Source organism: Thunnus maccoyii, chromosome 19 (genome assembly GCF_910596095.1).
Source record: "Thunnus maccoyii chromosome 19, fThuMac1.1, whole genome shotgun sequence".
NCBI classification, from domain to species: Eukaryota; Metazoa; Chordata; class Actinopteri; order Scombriformes; family Scombridae; genus Thunnus; species Thunnus maccoyii.
The window spans coordinates 17,720,901-17,729,299 of record NC_056551.1 but is presented as its reverse complement, the minus strand read 5'-3'; positions in this window follow the sequence as shown (position 1 = coordinate 17,729,299).

The following is an 8,399-nucleotide window of genomic DNA, read 5'->3' as shown; positions in this document are numbered from 1 at the left end:
ATCGTAGGTCATCCCAAGGTGCTGGCCTGCACAAAGGCCTGACCTCAGCCAAGTTGTTCCCAGCTTAGCATCATGAGGAATTACAGTCATTTTGGATGATTCTGTACATCATGATTCACGTCCAAAGTCAGTGCTCAGTACCGATGCAGGAGATAATGTGCCCTTTATGTAGGGAGGCATTAAGTAGGAGGAGGAGTTTGCGCCCTGTCTCACACTTGCAATTATTGTTTCTACAATATTTCCCTAACCTTAACCGTATTATAGTTGCTATGTGCAGATATTGTAGATAGAAATTCACGAGCAAGGACCACACCATCAACTGAGATGCCAATAAATTGTTTATTGAATATGAACTGTGTAGTGACAAGTGGTGTGGGGGAGGATCTAGCAGGGTTCTGCAGATCCGCAGAGGACCCTATGAGAGATGATAGAGAGAAAAGCAGGAGGGAAGGGCACATAAAACAAGAATAAACAGGCCTCTTCCTGTATGACAGGAAGAGGAGTGTTTGAGGTGTGTTCCTGCTCCTGAACTTCATCTAAAAATTTCAAAACATTGACATTTAACATGCAGGGTTTTGCAGAATGGGCCTATATCGAGGTTCTCATCTGGCGACCTATGAAAAACAGCCCCTGACCAAACATATAGTCCTACAGGTAGTCCACCAAAACTTTAGCCATTCATTCAACCCGTAAGTGAAGCTTTGATCAGAATTTGTGCTTCTCAGCCTCCTTCCTTCCAATTTTCTACCATCTAGAGTGGCAGCTACCGCTACTACAGCCTCATATGCCGTATGTGGAGTCAGCAGAGGAACTTGCCATCAGGTCCTGATCGACCTCCCCTCAACCCCTCCGCCCTTCCATCCCTCCACCCTGGTCCTGGACCCTGCTGGCGGCCATGATGAATGATTCATCCTCTCGGTGAAAAGAGCTGACTCAGCTTTCAGCTCCATATTTCCAAAGTGGGCAGGAGCTAAATGGCTTTACCAATAGCCTGTCCTTCTCCCCAGCTACAGCTACCTTTTTGTTGTGCTGCTGAATATGCAGAAGAAGGAAATACAGTATTAAAATGTATTGCTGCACTTTGAGTAGAAGCTATAGAGGCCTATTTATCTCACTAGGCTGCAGCTAATTGCAGCATAGTATATCTATATAATTTCAGAATGTAGGCGAATGCATGACTTTTATCTAATATGCTGCCTCATGAGGTTATTACTCAATTCAAACGAGGCTATCTGATCTGGCGATTTATTAAATGGTCATCTTAGAAGCTGAGGCCGCTTAATAGTCAAAAATCTCACCAGAGTCAATGTCTGTCTCTTTGAAGATTGGCTTTGAGGACCTGGTGCACACAAATATTCACAAACTCACACTCACAGTGTGACATTTTGAGATGAAGGACATTTTAGTTCTGCTCTGCTGCAGTGGGCTAATGGTCAATAACAGATTTATTTTCATCACAGTACAGTACGTGTATGCATGTGTGTGTATGGGCTGTGTGAGCGTGCATGTTCGTGTGTCTGTCCTTCACTTCCTTCTCCGGCAGTTATTATGGACATTTGAAATTCTGAGCCAGCTTCTAGATTGAGCGGGGGGGATTACTCATCTGCCTCAGATATTGTGCTCCTTGGTGGTGCTTGGCTTTGTGGCTGACTTAATGAGAGTGGAAGGCTTTGTTGTTGTGAATTTCTCTATTCATCCAAAAGGAGGAGGAAAGGTGCTCCACTGAGGAGAAAGAGAAAAAAAATAAGGTAGCTACTCTCGGGCTGCTTTTCTCGGTGAAAAGGAATGACAACTAATACCTGAGGGCACTTCCTTATCTCCAGCCTGTCAACACAGACAGGCCATATCATTCACCGGGAGCTTTACTCCATGGGAAAAAAGCCATCCACCAATGGGAATAAGCCCTTCCAAGAAAACAGTGGTGCTCTATCTCTTACTGTGACTCTGTAACCTTTATCATACAGTGTTTATGGAAGAATGGTTCCTCCACTCTGCCAAATAGTGAGACTTTCTTTCATTTCCTGATTTCAAAGCAATGCTGAGATGTTCTCAGCTTAGAGGAAACAGGATGAGGTGAGGAGGCAGGAAGTGCATTGTGGGACAAAGATGAGATTATGGTGTGAGGAGAGAAGATCAGGTTTGAGATTCAAAAGATGTGCTGACCACAGGTAGTGTTATTAATGTGAAAGAGTATGTGTGTGTGAAAACTTTGCTCTCGCAGACATTTTTTTTTTATCCCATGTTTAAGGATCACAGTTTAAACGATGTTGCAGTTTTAAAGCTCTGCTCTCTTTTACTGGTGTGTTAGTGCAAAAATGAAGAAATGGAAGAACATCATTGCTGAATAACATGACAGCAGTGAAAAAAGAGAGAAAGATGCATAATGCCATAAGGCACAAATGGTTAATTAACGTCATACTGTCTTGAGCAAATTTAATTGACTCTTGTTGATAAGATGGATGAATAAAAAATTATGTAACAACAAGACGTCAATTGTGATTTTCTCTAGGGAACCAGTGTGAACGTGTTCATAGCTGTGCACAGACAGGCAGGGACCTAAAGAACAAAAGATGCACCCTTTACATTTCATTTAACCTCCAAATAAAACCACCAAGACCACATCCTGAGAATACCCACTGAAGCCACATCCGTCTGAACCCAAGTCAGTAGTTCTTCACACGCTTGGTGGGAATTCTCATGCGTCGAAAACTCATTCAAAATAGTTATTTGGAGAACCACCTTTAAAAACCCTGCGCTCTGCTGAGCTCTGGCAATTTCCTGATGAAAGAGAATGGTCCAAAGCATCAGCCCCCCCCCCCCCCCCCCCCCCCCCCCCCCCGCCTCACAAAAGTGTCTCCCTAGAAGAAATCGATGACCTTCTGTGGGAGGTGGAGATATGCTACAATCGACTACACAGCCCACTAAATAGGCAGCCACTGGCAGATGATGTTAAATGAGGCTGGGAGGAGATAACACATTTGGTTACATCATTGCTCCAGTCCCACAAGGAGGCGGAAAATGATTCAAGGAAATGAGGTGAAGAGCCAAACAGTCACTAAAGAATTTTATAAAAAATGGTGCGTTAGTAGATTTTTCCTGTACCATGACCTTTTTCCAAAATGTCTGATGGAAATACCTTTTAAAATATTCAGCTAAAAAACAGAACAGTTGGACAATAAATTGAAAACATCCAGAGAGATTAGTGGTGATAATAATTTTAACTATTCTCATGCCAGTGAGAATCTCTAAGGCATCTAATTGTGGAACATCCAGCTGATGTTTGGTACTGTTATGTACTGTAGTCAAAATCAATTCTCTGATTGAATTCAAGGTTATTTCTTTGCTTTTGATTTTCTCTGCTCTTAGCTTATTTTCATCTTCATTGTTACCTAGCTTTTAGTATTACTTTATTTGTGCGCCTGGTGTTGTATTGTTCGGTCTGCAACTTTTAATGCTTTCATTAGGTTTCCCTTGCAAAAGAGATTTCCGATCTCAAAAGGACTTACCTGGTGAAATAAGGGTTAAAGTAGAAAAAAGCCTTCAGCCTTCATTTATCCTAAATTGTAAACCAGGAACACAGGCCACCCTGAAAATACTTTTGTGGCCTGTTTTTACTTTTGCCAAGTATAACAAGACTAAGAGTCTGCAGCCATGCTAGCACAGCAGTGCTTTGGGCTAAATTCTAACATCAGCACGCTAAGGCTACATTCAGACCGAAAACATCCCTGCATTAAGACAATGCAAGAGTGATGGTGGTGGGAGGCGGTGAAACAATGAAATACAATCCCAAGAGCCAGGGGCTACAGATTAAATGCATTTAAAGGCTTATCAGATGGCAAAACACCTCACAGTGGTTTGTACTCACAGAGTGGATTTTACACCTCTGGACAGTTATCGCAGCGTCAACCATTTTATCTTTTGTCTTCTGATTGCAAAGTACACAGCACAGCATTAACGTTACAAATTAATCCAAATGTGCGCTTGCATGTAAGTGATTGGTCAGTTGGTCAAAGCAATGGTGCAGAAAAAGTTGAAATTGGTTCAACACTTTTGGCAGACAGCTTTGCATTGGCATCCCCACTACATCAATGCACTGCCCGATTTCAAATGAATGAAAGGGATATGATTTTTCACGCACAGCTAATGTCGGTCTGAAAGCTGCTCACAATAACAATGCTAACATGCTGATGTTTTGTCGATATGTCGACCTTGTTAACCATCTTGTAAGCATGCTAAAATTTGCTAACTGGCACTAAACTCAAAGTACAGCTGCGGTTGATGGGAATGTCATTTGTTTTGTAGATATTTAGTCATAAAACAAAGTACTGGACAAATTAAAATTTTGACCTGATGATGGTGCTAGATGAAAAGTTAAGGGCTCACCAAAGTTATTACAATTCATCATGAGGGGAACACAAACTGTACCAAATTTCATGACAATCCATCCAATAGTTGTTAAGACATTTCACTCACAACCTAAAGTATCAACCTCATGGTGGCATTATGGGAAACATGAGACAAAATGCAGATATTTCACACACGGTACAGTACACACAGATATCTTTCAACCTTTTTTCCTTTCCCCTCTGATACTTTTATCGCCAGCTTTCCCTAACGCCAAGTCTTGTGGTCTATGTCTGATAATGATAGTGATGATGAAGTATTGAGGACCTGTAGTCTCCAGAGTTCTGAGTGGCTCACATCCACTTCCATCTCTCTCTGATATGATTGGTCGCTGAGTTAATTGTGGAGGTCATGGATGGATGGGGAATTGAACATCTTCCTTGGAGACCACAAAAACTAGATCACTCAGAAGGAGATGGCATCGTTAAAAGTAAACTATGGCTATAATAATAAAGATGATTGTGACCATTTCTCTGTCCTTCTCTGATTCAAAATTTAAGGTTAATGATCTGTTAATGTAAAATAGTAAATAAAGACTTTGAGTGCAAATTCCTGGTAATTTAACCAAAATATGCTTACTCTGAGGATTTGTGTGCCATGACATGGTAAAGACATGGTAATGCCCTGAATGCAATGTGGTACTGTGGTTTTCACTTCACCGTGGCTCAAGTCATAAGTGGTAAACTGGCGGTTTACTGGAGCAGTCAATCGATATCACCCCAGCACTGTGTTCACTCAGTTATGGAATCTCCCGATAGCGATGGATGTTGTGTCCGCCGTGTTGGTTTTGGTGATGTGTGTGAATTTTCCACTGTCAGTGTTAAAGATTGATTAGTGCATTACAACCTGTGACATCCAACAGGCAAACAAAAATATCATAAACTCACTGTTGAGTAGGTACAATAGCATAAAGCTACATGATGTAATTCCAAATGATAGAAATATGTGATGAGTTACTCAAAACTCATCTATTAAAAACAGATTTTAATGTTTGATTTTATGTCCTGCTCTATTAGGATGTTTTAGTTTTCTAGATTCTTCTGTCATCTAAAGCATAGAGCTTCTTTGAAATAACTCTGTAGATATTAAAGTGGCATTTAAAATAAGATAAAATCACTTCAAATACCTTAATGTGACTGTAAAGTAATTCCACCCGACTAGATACTTTACTGGTTTAATATTCATACTGGTGAAATATTCATTGAATATCATTGCCTTCCTTTTGTTTGATCATACCCAGACTGACTAGGTTTAATCCAGTTTTTGCTGATTTACTGATGCCAGGCAGAACAAGAAGATGAAGAGTTCCTTCAGACACATGAGCGCAAAACTGTTCCTGAGATAGTCAAGATTAATGATTGCAAACAAGTGGGTGAAATGGAGACATAACAACTATAAATACTGATGCGAGTGAGCTGGGATCAGGCTGGAGCCCTGCACATCAATAAGAGCGTCTTTGGTATCTGTGCCGCTCATTGTCTATGCAGTGAAAAGGAGAGTGAACATTTTTTTTTGCAACACTTTAAGTCACTCTGAAGGTGAAATTTAAAGGTTATAGCACCTGACATTTTGTCCAAGTGGTAATTTTTAATTCAAAGCACATCAGATATTTATTGAGGGCTGTAAGGCTTAAGGTGAAGTACTGACCTATGTTCCTTTGTGGACTAGATTGATGTTTTAACCATCAATCCGTTTTGCTCATTATGCAGTAGTTATGTTCTTGTTTGGACCTACGATGTGATAGATTTATGTTTTCTCTCCTTGATTCTCTCCTTAAGATTGACCCAAAAATCTCAAGTTTTGACTGTGTCCTCTGAGAATGGATAGGTAGACGTTGGAGGCTACCCTGCAGGATGTTAGGTGTCAGGGAGTCTGTAGGGTTGTCTTCTTGCCACTGTCGCTTCTATTCCCATGTCCAGGCAATTGGAGGCCACCGCTGTGAAACACAGATCTCCAAAATGTTGTGCACATCAACAGTGCAGCCACAGAAACCAATAATCTAATGTAGCTTTGCCTATCTTTTCTGTTTTCCTACATGTATAACAGAAAAGTGACCAGTTTCTCTGTAAAACTGGCTTGTTGTACCGTCATACATCAGTCTGTAAAGCAAATTAGCCTATTGGGTCCAAGAATACTAAGTACATACAGTATACAAACATTTCTTTTGTGTATTACCCTGAGATAAGTTATTGTCTCAGTGCAGGGGTAGAAACAACCCTAAGAACGCCAATATTGGACAGTTCTGTAAAACCACAGCTTATGGTCAATCGCAACATATTTGAAATTCTTGCTTTCTATGATGTCTGCATATGGTAACTGTCAATGGGAAAACTCATGGTTATGGCAAATAAATGGCTGGTAAGGGTATAAGTAAGGTTAGGGAACTACAACTCTTGGTTAATGTAAGAAAATATAAGTGATAACATTGATAAAAATATGTATTAACTGTATCCAGTTGCAGAGTGGACATTCACACTGGCTATTGGTAGCACTACTTGCCGTACTAGTCATACTTTTTAAAGAGTGGCTAAAATAAAATAGTGGCAAGAGGATGAACATTAGAGAAACACTAGCAGAAGCCTTGACATGATTGTACCAGTTTCTCAAGTAGAGCGTTTTTCTTTTCACCTATCACAGTGAAAACAGGCCTTCCTCTTTTGCTGCTAGTGCAGTTGCAGTGTCGAGATGTGGTCTGGAAGTCTATCAAATACAGAGCAAATAAATTCTCAACTAAATAAAGTTCTGGGTGATTCACTGGTGGTTAGATGAAAATGTAATCATGTTTACTACAGAAGCAGAGCCCAGGTCAGTACTTTGACTTGGTGTTCAGCCTGGTTTTGTCAGCCTTTCTCGTGGTCAGACTTCTGCATTCCTTTCCAGAGGCAGGTTGGTCTCAGTGCCAGGGTAAGCTGGAGTAACAGATGGTTGCTGGAGCAAGCCTGGCCTTTCCCCGTCTCTCTCTCTCTCTCTCTCTCTCTCTCTCTCTCTCTCTTTCACTTCCTCATTCTCTCTCTCTCCACAATAACCCCACTGCTGTTCTCATGGTAACACTATCTGCCAAGTCTGAAGGATTGGATTTTTACAGGACGCATGAGCTCAGCACTGTACCAGGAGTGGACTCTCTCACTGTCTCTCTCCTTCCCTCCTGCACCTTCATCTTTCTCCCTGTCCCTATTAAATGTTTGATTCCTTCCTCCTCGCTGGCCCAGGATCCCTTTGTCTCCTTTATCTGGCTCCTCCTCTCCTCAGCTCATCTGTCATCGCTGCTCGTTGAGTCAACGGTCCCTTTCCTTCTTCTTCTTCTTCTTCTTCTTCTTCTTCTTCTTCTTCTTCTTCTTCTTCTTCCTCTTCCTGGTTTTGTTTCCTCATCCAGAAATCCCACCCATAACTGGGCTTTATTATCAGTTAGCGTGTGAAAAATCAAACTCCAATCTAATCTGCTGCATCTGCTGTGCTATTGTTCCTCTTTTCTTTGTTCCACTGTTTCTTCAAACGGCTTGCTTCTACTGTATCATGTTCTCCAGGCTACGTTGATATCACAAGACTGATGGTTTCAACTCTGGATATGATCTCTCACTTGAAGAGAATGGCGCCCATTGTGGTGTAAGGTTCTTGCAGTGTGGTTTAGTTGACTATTGGTGCTTTTTGTTTGTTTTTGTTTTTTTGGAAGTTAATTAATCAGGGACACACACACACACAAACCCATACAGACACACTTATTAAGGATATTAGATTTAAACAGACTCAGCATGGTGTAGGAAAGACAGCCAGCTGTTCTTTGGACCAACTTAGATTTCTGAAACAGTGGCCATCTGTGGCACAATGATTGAGGGGGTGACCCATCCTGAATTCAAAACATTTACAAATCAAATGCAGGACCACACACACTCTCACACACAAATTTGCCCAGCCCCTGCTCCATCAAAGAAGAAATTCAAATCACGAGAGCCAAGAAGGGAAGCTGGCTTTCTGTGTGTCTTGCCATCTTTCCATCC